At 43.7% G+C, this 14,430-nt stretch overlaps 1 pseudogene; it reads right to left on the reverse strand.

The window, feature by feature from the left end:
- Positions 1 to 435: 435 nt before the first annotated feature.
- Positions 436 to 552, reverse strand: LOC124608279 (annotated as a pseudogene).
- Between the last annotated feature and the right edge of the window lie 13,878 nt (positions 553 to 14,430).

Below are 14,430 nucleotides of genomic sequence, written 5' to 3' on the forward strand. Positions count from 1 at the left end.
TTACCTTGTTAACCCTCCTATCCCTATCAATTGAGATACGGAAAAATACAAACGAAAAGAACAACATCCGCTAGGTTTCTTCGAGATTTCCAGCCAGTTACCTTGGCCGTTGCGCTATCGGTGCTGTCGCCGAAAAGTGTTTACCATGTGGGAAGCGGCAGTTGTAAAAGTTTCTTTCCTCGATTTCTGTAAAAGTATGCGTTTTCGGACCCCATACCTAATGATGAAAAATGCTCTATTTACAATTATCTATCGATCCCTCCAATTTCGAGTCGATCGCTCGTCATAACCTTTAGGAGTGATTTTCTCAAAAACGCGGTTTGACCCAAAATATCTTAGAGTCCTTCGTTTTAGGTTGTACACAAGTGACCAGCCAGATCTGAGCCGAATCGGTTGGCCGTGTCTGAGGCCTTCCCCTTGTTAGTGCACCGCGCTTGCCAACAGCGCCCGGCAGACCGGACGGTCACCCATCCAACTGCCGCCCAGCTCGACAGTGCTTAACTTCGGTGATCTGACGGGAACCGGTGTTACCACTGCGGCAAGGCCGTTGGCTATAAGAGGAATAGAATCCGTTATGAACAGAAATATAGGGCAGAAAGTAAGTTTCTGTGAACGGTTGAGTGATATGATTGTTCTTATCACAATCGTTGTTAAAAGAGTGACAACAATAGTTCAAGGATAAATGCCGCCGTCACAAGAAGAACGTGAAGATATATGGAATGTGTTTGAGGAAACGACAAGGAAGTTCCGAAAGCACAGGGGAACCATAATGTAAAAAATCATGTGTGATTGGAACGCGGTAGTAGTGGAAGGAAAGAAAGAGGGGAAGAGAATATGAGCATCGTAGTTGGAGAGAGAATGAAAAGAGGCTCAGTCCTGCAATAAATTTCCCCTAGTAATAGCAAATAAACTATTCAAAACTCACAACAGGGAAGCGGAGCGGTCAGATAAATGCGAACAGATCGCTCAGTCAGTTTAAAAGGCCATGAATTCCAATGGTTCACAAGAATAATTTTTCAGAAGAATGGAAAAGAAAATTGAGGATGTGTCAGAGACGAAGATCAATTAGGCCAGAGGAAACGTGAAAGCATCTGGGAGGCATTTCTCATATTGCGCTTGATAATGGAAGCAGACTGTAAGAAAGAAACAAGACATGTTCATGGAACCTGTAGGGATAGAAAAATTATTCGACTATGCAAAATGGCGGTAAATTTCCAAAATCCTAAGAAAAACATAAAAGTCAGTTATAGTGAAAAAGGGTAATATACAAGATGTGCAAGAACCAAGAGGGAACAGTGAGAACGGAAAACAAAGAGTGAAGAGTTGGAATAAAAAGTGTGTAAGGTACAGATACAGTATTGCGCCTTTTCTTTCCGGTCTAGACGTAGAAGCAGCAATGACAGAAATAAAAGACAGGGCCAGGAATGGGAATAAAATTCAGGGTGCAAGAATAGCATATTGAAGATTACTGAAAAAAAACAGGGTATGTTGAATCGAATGAAGAATCTGATCACAGAATATGATTTTAGATGACCGGAAGGAAGAAGAATCTAATGAGGAGGAAAAGAAATTTTAATGATAAAACGAACTTCAAAACTCAGAGCTATGAAGTAAACGAAGCGAAGGGATTCTTCTACCTTCGAACCCAAATAACATGACGGACGAAGCGAGGACGTAAAAAGCTGGCTATCATAGTGAAAGACAAGAAGACTTACAGGACCTGTCGGATGGAATGAGCAGTCTAATGAGTACAGAACACAGATTGAGAGTAAATCGAAGAAGATGAAAGTAATGAGAACCAACAGAAATGAGAACAGAGAGAAACTTAACACCATAATTGCTGATCACGAAGTAGATCAAGTTAAGGAATTTTGCTACCTAGGAAACGAAATAACCCTTCCAGGATGGAGCAAGGAGGATATAAAAATCAGAGTATCACTGGCAAAAAATAGCACTCCCGACCAATAGAAATCTACTAGTATCAAACATAGGTCTTAATTTGCGAAAGACGTACTTGAGAATGTGCTTTTGGGGCACGGAATTGTATGGCAGTGAGACAAGGCCTGTGGAAAAACCGGAACAGAAGAAAATACAAGCATCTGAGATGTAGTGCTACAGCAGAATGTTGAAAATTAGGTGTACTGATAAGGTAAGGAACAAGGAGTTTCTTCCCAGAATCAACAAGGAAAGGAACATATGAAATTCACGGACAAGAAGAAGGGACAAGAAGTTAGGACATCCAGCAAATAACAGGATTTGGGTTGCAAGTCCTATTCTGAGATGAAAAGTTTGGTGCAGGAGATGAATTCGTCAGAAATAATGATTAAAAAAGAAAAAAGAAAAATCACTGGCAATGGGGAAATCGATGGCCAAGAGTAGTTTGCTATTATCAAACGGAAAAATGTTCTGAGACTGCACGTGTGGAGAGCAGCATTGTGCCGTGGGAAAATAGAAAAGAAGAGACTCCAAGCTTTTCAGATGTACTACTATATAACTCTCTCTCCGTTCGAACAGCCCTCGAAAGACCCTACAGTACCGACCGACCACCGTTTCATCCCCAGCCGACGGGGGTCCCTGGATGCAGATATGGAGGGGCATGTGGTCAGCAAACCGCTCTTCCACCCGTTGTCGTTTTAGTGTCCGAAGCCGCTATTTTGCAGTCAAGTAGCTCCACAATTGGCCTTGCAAGGGCTGAGGGCACTCCGTTTAGCAACAGCTCTCGGCAGACCCGAAACGCCATCCGTCATAGCGTTACACAAACCCAACACTTTGGTGAGCTGACGGGAACCGATGGTATCACAGCAGCGAACCCGCTGGTTGCTGCTGTATAAGCATGTAGAAAATTTGGTGGAGTGATAATGTAAGGACTGACAGATCTGTTGCAGAATGGACAAAGGAAAGAACGTTTGGAACACATGGATGACGAGATGCAACAGACTGACAGGAACCAACAGGGATACGAAGCCATGCTGACTCCAGTCCCATGGGGCTCTACGCCAGGTTTCTCGGCTGAGGCTCCGTGGTGCGAACAGCCTGGTTCGAATCCTGCCTCGTTCATGGATCTGTGTGATATTCTTAGGTTAGTTGGGTTTAAATAGTTCAAACCTCAGATGTTAAGTCCCATAGTGCTCAGAGCCATTTGAACCGTTTTGAACAGCCTGGGCAAGGTGGTACCACGCATTCCCCATTGGGTTTCAATCCCGAGGATTTGGTGGCGAGAGGAGCGGGATAAATTCGCCCTGGTGCTCTTCTAGTCATGGACGTACACTGCAAGCTGTGTGGCACGTTGCATTGCCTTGTTGTTAGGTCCGCAAGCTATCGAAGAAAAACAAACTGCGTCTATGGTGGGGACACGGTCTCAAATGATGCCTGCACACTTGCGGATCCACCGTGCCTTCCAGAATTATATCATCCAGAGAAAGCCACGAAAACATTCCACAGACCTCACAAAGCTCCCCCCTCCAAAAAATGGTTCAAATGGCTCTGAGCACTATGGGACTTAACAGCTGAGGTCATCAGTCCCCTAGAACTTAGAACTACTTCAACCTAACTAAGAACATCGCAAACATCCATGCCCGAGGCAGGATTCGAACCTGCGACCGTAGCAGTCGCGCGGTTCCGACTGAAGCCCCTAGAACCGCTCGGCCACCGTGGCCGGCGCGCCCCCCTCCGGGAGGGGTCTTTCCGACGATTGTTGCAGGGTTGTACACTACAATGGCCATCTGTCTGATGGGGCATAAAATGTGACTCACCTGAAAAAGTCCAGGGTCGACGCTCAGTGGATATCTTGCTGCGGTATTGGCCTGCAGATTCCAGTCTTTATCATCGATGAACAGCAGTCAGCAGTCAGCGTAAACCAGGTACTTGCTAAAGAGACCTATACAAAACAACATTCCCTGAACGGTCATTGAAGGTACACCACTGGTATCCCCTTGGTTGATTTGGACATTCAGCTGCTCAACAATTGGGCGTCTGAAGGCCTGTACTCATCTCGGTAGCCATTGTCATTTATAGTCCGTGGTGCATCACAGTTTCCTCGGCACAGATTATCGATAGAGACGTTTTACTGTGCGCAGTATACTGTAACCACCTGAGCAAGCAAACAGTTTACAAACTCAGCCGTTTCGGAAAAGCTTCCACTCTAGTTCCGAAACCAAATAATCATGCCCTTTTGGACGTCAGATAAATCTCTCTATTTCCGCATTTCGACAACGACTGCACTGTGTTCCGGGTCCCCACTTACACGCTTTATATATCTTCCACTGCCGGTGTAGCCACCTATTTTCTGTGAGTGGTTATTGTAAACTGATGTAGCTGACAGGCGGTGTTCACTTTGGTGTGACTGGACTGTTCATAAATCGAGTGGACAAAAGTAAAGGGACGGCTATCCCCTTGCATGAGAGAAGAAAGATTAAATCTTGCGCCACAAAACAAGGTAGGCCCATTTAAAAGAACAAATTGAGCAGTTTTACCTACTCCCCTAACAACATTTTTCCCCTTACCTGTAGAAGCAGAAGCACCAAGAGTGCCGTCCACATTTACAAGTGTTTTGTAAACGAGCAATCGTCGGCGACGACGATAACAACGTCTACGAACCATTGTAAGAAGCAGTGCCTCAGTGGCTATTCACTCACACAAGAGTGAATGCGCTAGACAGGACAGTGTGCTCCTTATATAGCATCAGTCCTGGCGCACGCAGCGAATGTGGACTGCTGGGCGCCCATTGATAAGAGCGCCGGAAATGACTCTACAAAAACTTGATTTTAGCCCGCCGCGAGCCTAGTAATACTAGGGCTCGCGGCTCCTCTCTCTCACACACTCCAGAGCGCTCTCTCTCGCACGCTCAAGGTCACGCGCTCTACTGTGCTGCCATCTATTGAGCACCCAGAGAGTTACCCAGAGAGCATCCCAGGGTGCCCCAGAGAGCTACAACACCAAGAAGAATCGCTTCTCGGCTTTTGGCAAGATCAATGTGTAGTTTTGTGGCCCTTAAAAGGGCCTTTTTTTTGAGAACTGCTTCAATGGTTATACAGAGTACAGTCACCGACAATGCGACAATCCTCCAAAGAGGAAGACCCATGAGCCTTAACCCATAAGTGAATATTACAATCTGAATTTATCTTAAGACGTCTACGACAAGTCAAAGATAAACTCCCATGTGGCATAAGGTAGGAACCCTCACCAGAGATAATAATCTCAGAAACAGGTATAGTACGGTAGGCCAAAATTTCACGGGTTTCAAAGGATTCCAAACCAGCTCGACCTGCACTGTTACATGCAACAAAAGCTACAGTAATCCACCCATTACCAAGGCTGGAAGAAGTGGTACTTTTCATTAAAGAAAAATTAAATCTTGCGCCACAAAACAAGGTAGGCCCATTTAAAAGAACAAATTGAGCAGTTTTACCTACTCCCCTAACAACATTTTTCCCCTTACCTGTAGAAGCAGAAGCACCAAGAGTGCCGTCCACATTTACAAGTGTTTTGTAAACGAGCAATCGTCGGCGACGACGATAACCCCTGTGAGATCAAAACTATATGGAGACCACCAAAAACATACGTTTTTCATATTAGGTGCATTGTGCTGCCACCTACTGCCAGGTACTTCTCAGTAGTCATTAGACATCTTGAGAGAGCAGAATAAGGCGCTCCGCGGAACTCATGGACTTCGAACGTGGTCAGGTGATTGGGTGTCACTTGTGTCATACGTCTGTACGTGAGATTTCCACACTCCTAAACATCCCTAGGTCCACTGTTTCCGTTGTGATAGTGAAGTGGAAACGTGAAAGGACATACAGGCCGACCTCGTCTGTTGACTGACAGAGACCACCGACGGTTGAAGAGGGTCGTAATGTGTAAAAGACAGACATCTATACAGACCATCCCATAGGAATTCCAAACTGCATCAGGATACACTGCATTTACTATTAAAAATTAGGCGGGAGGTGATAAAAGTTGGATTTCATGGTCGAGTGGCTGCTCATAAGCCACACATGAACCCACTAGACTAATCTGGGAAGCTACTATCTAAAATTACGCTTTAAAATGCGTTTAGTTTGTAACGCGAAACTAACCGACGCTTCTCTTCGACAGCGGACGTCACATGAAAGACGAGATGGTCACTATTCCTTTAGACTAACTCCAGCTACAAAATTACAAAATTACAAGAAATAAATTGCAACACTATAGAAAATGTGCATGACAACTCTTAGGAGAGACGCCCTATATATTTGTTCACATATCCTGCATAACGCATATAGCTTGCTTGAGGGAAGGAAAAATGTATCTCACCCAATAGAACTATGTACAGGTATCAGTATCACAGCGACAGCGTTTCCCTATCAGTACACCACCGCACGGGATGACTACAAGTGCTTGTCGAAAGAGCGTAATGTCGCCTCTGCAAAGCTAGATAGCGCGACTGACGGTAAAGAGTTTCATTAAACACCACAGGATAGACTCCAGCAGCTCATGACTTCTAACCTCACAAATTGTGTCGTGACAACTGTCTTGCATAGCTTGCATTGCGTAGACAACACTTTAACTAGTAAATACAGAAAATTGTGAAAGAGGTCAGCGATCTTGGCGACCATAGACAATGAAAGAGCTACGTAGGTCGCACTGTGGCACGTTCTCAATGTTGAACAAATTAATAGCGTTGTTTGTATGTGGTGAAAAACTGTCTTCATCGCACTTTACTTATGCACAGTAAAATTATGTACTAGATTCTAAAGAATGCTGTCATCAGATGCTAGATCAAATAATTAATCAGTCTATAATATATTCACAGATTTGGTACTACATCAAAATATGTGTAAGTGATCCTTGTGACAGCCAGAGCGAGAGCACCAGCAGCAGCGAGTACTGTTTGTATAAAGCGTTTATTTTGCATTTTGTTTACGACCTTCCACTAAGGAAGGGATTCTATTTGTGTTTATCTGCTCTGCATAGTAACTAACAGTTCTTGATAAAACTTTACGTAGTTTTCGTGTTAGATTTCTTAGTGTTTTCTTGATCGTTTAGAACAGAAAGCGCCCTAAAACCGTCTTTTGTTTGTTTCGCGGCCGTTAGCCACTAGTCACTTGAATCAGCAGTTGTCTTGTGACAGCCAGAGCGAGAGCACCAGCAGCAGCGAGTACTGTTTGTATAAAGCGTTTTTGTACTTATTTGCTGCGCTTAGCTTTTAAATAGTTTTTCTGGGAAAACCTAGCGTAGTTTTCGCGTCTCGTATTTCAGTGAGTGTTTCTTGATTATCAGAGTAGCTCATCAGAAGATTATCTTGGGAATTTGTCACCGTATAGAGTAGGGTAAACATAGTCATGTGTAGGGACTGTGGTTGTTGTGAGCGGACGCAAGGAGAATTGGCCACTCTTCGGGGGCAGGTGGAGGCTTTGTCTTTTAGGCTCATCGAGCTCGAGGCGCAGGCGTCGGCTCGTAGTGGCGTTGGGGCAACTGTGGTGAGACCTATGCCTACTTCGGTGGCCTTGGAATCACATGGAACCCCTGATGTCGCTGCGTCTTCCGGCAGTGAGCATCTTACCAGTCAGCCATCACTCCAGGGTGAATGGCGCACAGTGGTGGGCTCGCGCGTGCCTGGCCGAAAGGCGAAGGTGGGATCTGGCCGCGTGGCAGCTGCCTTACCCCTTTCCAACAGGTACGGGGTGCTTCCTAGGGGTGATGACATCGTTTCCGAGCCACCACAGGATGCCTCGCCTGTTGGGCCAGTGGCCGATTCTCCGGCAAGGTCCCGACAGTCACAGAGGGCGGGCCTATTAGTTATAGGGAGCTCCAACGTTAGGCGGGTTATGGAGCCCCTCAGGAAAATAGCGGGTAGGTCGGGGAAGAATGCCAGTGTGCACTCGGTGTGCTTGCCGGGGGGTCTCGTCCGTAATGTGGAGGAGGCCCTTCCGGCAGCTATTGAACGCACTGGGTGTGACCGGCTGCAGATAGTAGCACATGTCGGAACGAATGACGCCTGCCGCTTGGGTTCTGAGGCCATCCTTGGTTCCTTCCGGCGGCTGGCTGATTTGGTGAAGACAACCAGCATCGCACGCGGAGTGCAAGCTGAGCTTAATATCTGCAGCATAGTGCCCAGAGTCGATCGCGGTCCTCTGGTTTGGAGCCGTGTGGAGGGTCTAAACCAGAGGCTCAGACGACTCTGCGACTATAATGGTTGCAAATTCATCGACCTCCGTTATTGGGTGGAGAACTGTAGGGCCCCCCTAGACAGGTCAGGCGTGCACTACACACCGGAAGCAGCTACTAGGGTAGCAGAGTACGTGTGGCGTGCACACGGGGGTTTTTTAGGTTAGAGGGACCCCCCCTTGGGCGAAACGATAAAATATCTGACGGCTTACCCGAGAGGACATTATCATCGTTGATAAAGAACGTCCGTCCTCAGAGACCAAAAACAGGAAAAGTTAACGTAATATTGGTAAACTGCAGGAGTATCCAGGGCAAGGTTCCTGAATTAGTATCTCTTATTGAAGGAAATAGTGCGCGTATAGTATTAGGAACGGAAAGTTGGTTAAAACCGGAAGTGAATAGTAACGAAATCCTAGACACAGAATGGAATATATACCGCAAGGATAGGATAAACGCCAATGGTGGAGGAGTATTTATAGCAGTAAAGAATTCAATAATATCCAGTGAAGTTATTAGCGAATGCGAATGTGAAATAATCTGGGTTAAGTATCAAAGGTGGGTCAGATATGATAGTCGGATGCTTCTATAGACCACCTGCATCAGCAACCGTAGTAGTTGAGCGCCTCAGAGAGAACCTGCAGAACGTCGTGAAGAAGTTTCGTGATCATACTATTGTAATAGGGGGAGACTTCAATCTACCAGGTATAGAATGGGATAGTCACACAATCAGAACTGGAGCCAGGGACAGAGACTCTTGTGACATTATCCTGACTGCCTTGTCCGAGAATTACTTTGAGCAGATAGTTAGAGAACCAACTCGTAAAGCTAACGTTTTAGACCTCATAGCAACAAATAGACCGGAACTTTTCGACTCCGTGAATGTAGAAGAGGGTATCAGTGATCATAAGTCAGTGGTTGCATCAATGACTACAAGTGTAATAAGAAATGCCAAGAAAGGAAGGAAAATATATTTGCTTAACAAGAGTGATAGGGCACAAATCGCAGAATATCTGAGTGACCACCATCAAACGTTCATTTCTGAGGAAGAGGATGTGGAACAAAAATGGAAAAAATTCAGAAACATCGTCCAGTACGCCTTAGATAAGTTCGTACCGACTAAGTTCCAAAGCGAGGGGAAAGATCCACCGTGGTATAACAATCATGTACGAAAGGTACTACGGAAACAAAGAAAGCTTCATCATAGGTTTAAGAGTAGTCGAATCATAGCTGATAAGGAAAAGCTGAACGAAGCGAAAAAGAGCGTAAAGAGAGCAATGAGAGAAGCATTCAACGAATTCGAACATAAAACATTGGCAAACAATCTAAACAAGAACCCTAAAAAGTTTTGGTCATATGTAAAATCGGTAAGCGGATCTAAATCCCCTATTGAGTCACTCGTTGACCACGATGGCACCGAAACAGAGGACGACCGAAGAAAGGCAGAAATACTGAATTCAGTGTTCCGAAACTGTTTCACTGCGGAAAATCGTAACACGGTCCCTGACTTCAGCCGTCGCACGGACGCCAAAATGGAAAATATTGAAATAAACGATATCGGAATTGAAAAACAACTGCTATCACTTAGTAGCGGAAAAGCATCCGGACCAGACGGGATACCCTTAAGATTCTACAGTGATTATGCTAAAGAACTTGCCCCCTTTCTATCAGCAATTTATCGTAGATCGCTGGAAGAACGTAAAGTACCTAGCGACTGGAAGAAAGCGCAGGTCGTTCCCATTTTCAAGAAGGGTCATAAATCAGATGCGAATAATTATAGGCCTATTTCGCTTACGTCAATCTGTTGTAGAATAATGGAACATGTTTTGTGTTCTCGTATTATGACGTTCTTAGATAATACAAATCTCCTTCATCATAACCAACATGGATTCCGCAAACAGAGATCATGTGAAACTCAGCTCGCCCTATTTGCCCAAGAAATTCACAGTGCCGTAGACACTGGCGAGCAGATTGATGCCGTATTCCTGGACTTCAGGAAGGCATTTGATACGGTTCCGCACTTACGTTTAGTGAAAAAAATACGAGCTTACGGAATATCGGACCAGGTTTGTGATTGGATTCAGGATTTCCTAGAAGAAAGAACACAACATGTCATTCTTAACGGTTCAAAATCTGCAGATGTAGAGGTAATTTCGGGAGTACCGCAGGGAAGCGTGATAGGACCTTTATTGTTTACAATATACATAAATGACTTAGTTGACAACATCGGTAGCTCCGTGAGGCTATTTGCAGATGACACGGTTGTCTACAAGAAAGTAGCAACATCAGAAGACTTGTACGTACTCCAGGAGGACCTGCAGAGGATTAATGCATGGTGCGACAGCTGGCAGGTTTCCCTAAACGTAGATAAATGTAATATAATGCGCATACATAGGGGCAGAAATCCATTCCAGTACGATTATGCCATAGGTGGTAAATCATTGGAAGCGGTAACGACCGTAAAATACTTAGGAGTTACTATCCGGAGCGATCTGAAGTGGAATGATCACATAAAACAAATAGTGGGGAAAGCAGGCGCCAGGTTGAGATTCATAGGAAGAATTCTAAGAAAATGTGACTCATCGACGAAAGAAGTAGCTTACAAAACGCTTGTTCGTCCGATTCTTGAGTATTGCTCATCAGTATGGGACCCTTACCAGGTTGGATTAATAGAAGAGATAGACATGATCCAGCGAAAAGCAGCGCGATTCGTCATGGGGACATTTAGTCAGCGCGAGAGCGTTACGGAGATGCTGAACAAGCTCCAGTGGCGGACACTTCAAGAAAGGCGTTACGCAATACGGAGAGGTTTATTATCGAAATTACGAGAGAGCACATTCCGGGAAGAGATGGGCAACATATTACTACCGCCCACATATATCTCGCGTAATGATCACAACGAAAAGATCCGAGAAATTAGAGCAAATACGGAGACTTACAAGCAGTCGTTCTTCCCACGCACAATTCGTGAATGGAACAGGGAAGGGGGGATCAGATAGTGGTACAATAAGTACCCTCCGCCACACACCGTAAGGTGGCTCGCGGAGTATAGATGTAGATGTAGATGTAGATGTAGACAAAGCGCAAATCTGGCAAGTGGACTATTAAGTGATGCGATTCAGAAGAAGATTTGACAGAAGACATTATATTGATCCTCTTGAATCCGATGACGGCAATCTCTTTACAACTCATGTAAACTATAAAGAATTCGCAGTTCGGACGTGTTTCATTGTACGCAACCAACTACATTAATTTACTGAATAATGAGGATCAGGGAAGTAACTTTTACTGACCTCGATAAAAAAGGTAATTTATGCAGTCGTATTTTTTGTAAAAGTCGTGGTACTGTTCGCTATCGGTATGCGACCACAACTCTAACAATAGTAACAGCGGTATCGTAAAGGTTATAGTAATCGTTCATCGAAAACAAGCAACAGGAGAAGCAACAGCAACAACAGTAGTTGCATAAAATAGCTTTTTCCTCTGTTGGACAACAGACTGTGAACGGAACTATCTGCCCCACAGAGGTACCAAGCCAGTAGTTGTAGAAACACAGAGTAGTATTACACCAGTAATTTAAGCAACATTATGCACCAGTAATTATTAGTCACATGTTCTGTAGATCATATGAATGATTCTTTTATCGAATTGGTATGGGACGGGTCATTTGACAGTGTTAACATTAACACCTTATTAGTTTTAGTCCTACTAATGCAGCTACACTAATTTAATTTTCTTTTTTACTCGCTATCAATTTTTAAGTAGCAATTCGTCAATGGAATAGAACGAATTGCCCACGAAAATACTTGCTGTGCTACCAATGACAAATTTTATTTTTATGGACAAATATAAAAAAATTGTTGCTGCATATTGAACTCTTTCTGAGCTGCTGACAGCTTTAACAACAGGTAATAAAGGTCATTTTTCACTCTTATGTTGTAGGTATTGACACCACTGTTCTTCTTAAACTGTAATGGATTATTTAACATAAATTTCATTAGTGAATATATGTACTATGGCGGTGCAATTAAAATGTCTAGCTGCTCAGAGAAGTACCTACAAGGCGTCCATGGATGAACGCTATATTTTTTCTTACTGCTGACTTTTGTGCAATCAATACTTCCTTTCTAAGTGATCGGTTACCCTAGAAAATTATTCCATAAGACACTATTGAGAGTAAATATAGGAAGTATGTCGGGAGTATGTTAGTTTGTTTCCAGATTAACAATTCAACGAAGAGCAGAGCTAGCTGAACTTATCTATTTGACTTCAGTTGGAGTTTTCCTAGGTATGTATATCCAAAAATTTGGAGCATTCTGTCCTACTGACTAACTCCTGTTCATGTGCTACAGCAGTTGTTGGTATCTATTTTATGTACAGAACTGAATGTAATGAGCATTTGTAAAATTTAAGGCCAGTCCATTTTCAGAGAACCATTTAATAATTCTTTGAAAATTGAACCCTATGGGTCTTCCGTTGTGGTTCCCCCCCACCCATTCACTATATTTTTCTACCTTTTGGACACTGTCAGAATTATTCAGCTCAACCTTTTGCATTCTGATTGTTAATTATGATTCCAATCAGCTATGCATAAGGCCATCAGCTTAAAAAACTTCAGTTTTTCTAGAGGAGCTAAGAAAGATTAGTAATGGTGTAGAAAACAGTTTATAAATTTACTTTACTGCTGTCTTTTGAATGTCTACGTTGTAGTGGCCTTTTTGACTGTCAAATATTTTCTATTTACTCAAACAGTAAACTGAAAAGTAAGTTCCTACGTCACCCTGGACCCCTTACAGGTGGCCAAGAGTGACATTGACAGCTTGCCATGACATTAAAACTGGGTTTTTAGGCAAGTTTTACACTGAGTGTAAACCTCTTCTGGATATGACCGAATGGTTGTCATCCAAAATAGCGTACCATGATGTTAACGCCATCTGGTTGCTATCCTGCAACATCAACAAATAGTCCTTTGCCAGGAAACCTACAAGCATCTCACAAGAAATAGGAAATATGCCTTGGTTTGTGGAATCTGATCACACTGTAGGTGAGTTTCCTTAATGGTTATTTCATGTTTATATACAGTGTTTTATGTGCAGAAAATTACCAAAAGCGTGCGAAAAATGCGACATGAGCTCAAGTTGTAGGACAGGGCTGATGGAGGTTCAGATAAAGATCTAAATTCAAGGAACTGATACGGTAAGTGGGTCAATTTCAGTAACTGATAGAACGAGGCACCAGGTACACAACTGGTATCATATGACAGCTGAGACACTTGCACGTGCCACACATTTCACTGACTGCACAATCAGCAGTCCCTTATCCCCACGGTCATTCCAGAATCATGACATCCTGACACATGCCAATGTAAAGGATAGGGGAGATAAGACCCTGTACTGCTCCTAATTTTGCTGGAAGAACTGCCCCCCTTGTCCTCCCGCTCCTGCGAACCCACACTGCCGCCATCCCACATACCTCACATACATGCCCTGCAGCTTTGTTTGCATTAATGACTTACAAAAATTCGTTGAACATATGGATCACCAGTTCTCACATTGGTAACTATGATTTGAAGCTACACATCGTTCACCATGGAAATCGTGTAACCTAGTGCCCCTTTAAGTTACCAATTTCTGGAATTGACCTCAGTTCCAGAAATTTAGATCGTTATCTGCCCCTGTACCGGCCCTGCCCCACTACTACCTCACAACAATTCATACAAAAAACACTGGCTTGGAAACAGATCACAAAATCCGAACGAATTTCGGTCTCTTGTAAATCAAAGGCAAGTCCGTGAATTACTTAGTTGCTACAACTGTCAACATCATCACTCCAGGGGAAAGTACTGTGTACAAATTGTTGGTATCCACTAAACCCGCATTCTTGGTTGACGGTTTGAACTGTCGACGCCAGTCTGAAAGCTGTAAGCTGTGGTCTTGCTGGAAGTACTTTCACCATATTCACAGGAAATTATTTAAGGAAAAAACTGAAATTTGAATAAGAGTTCCTATAATCCCCCTCCCCCTTCCCCTTACCAATAACATAGGGGCAACGGGGGGGGGGGGGGGGGAGTGGGAGGAATAATATTGAATGGCTTATAAAGTCCGTTAGGAGACAGTGATCCTCGTTTACGTGTAGGTTGTCGCTGATTGGAAATTAGCTTGATTATTTAAGAAAAATGATGGATGGCTCATTGAAAAAAAAAGGAGTGATAAATACTCAAAAATGGATCAACCCGAAATACATTAATAATGATACCAATAAAATCTCTAACCCTACGACCAATATTAT

The sequence above is a fragment of the Schistocerca americana genome, chromosome 3 (genome assembly GCF_021461395.2).
Source record: "Schistocerca americana isolate TAMUIC-IGC-003095 chromosome 3, iqSchAmer2.1, whole genome shotgun sequence".
Classification (NCBI taxonomy): Eukaryota; Metazoa; Arthropoda; class Insecta; order Orthoptera; family Acrididae; genus Schistocerca; species Schistocerca americana.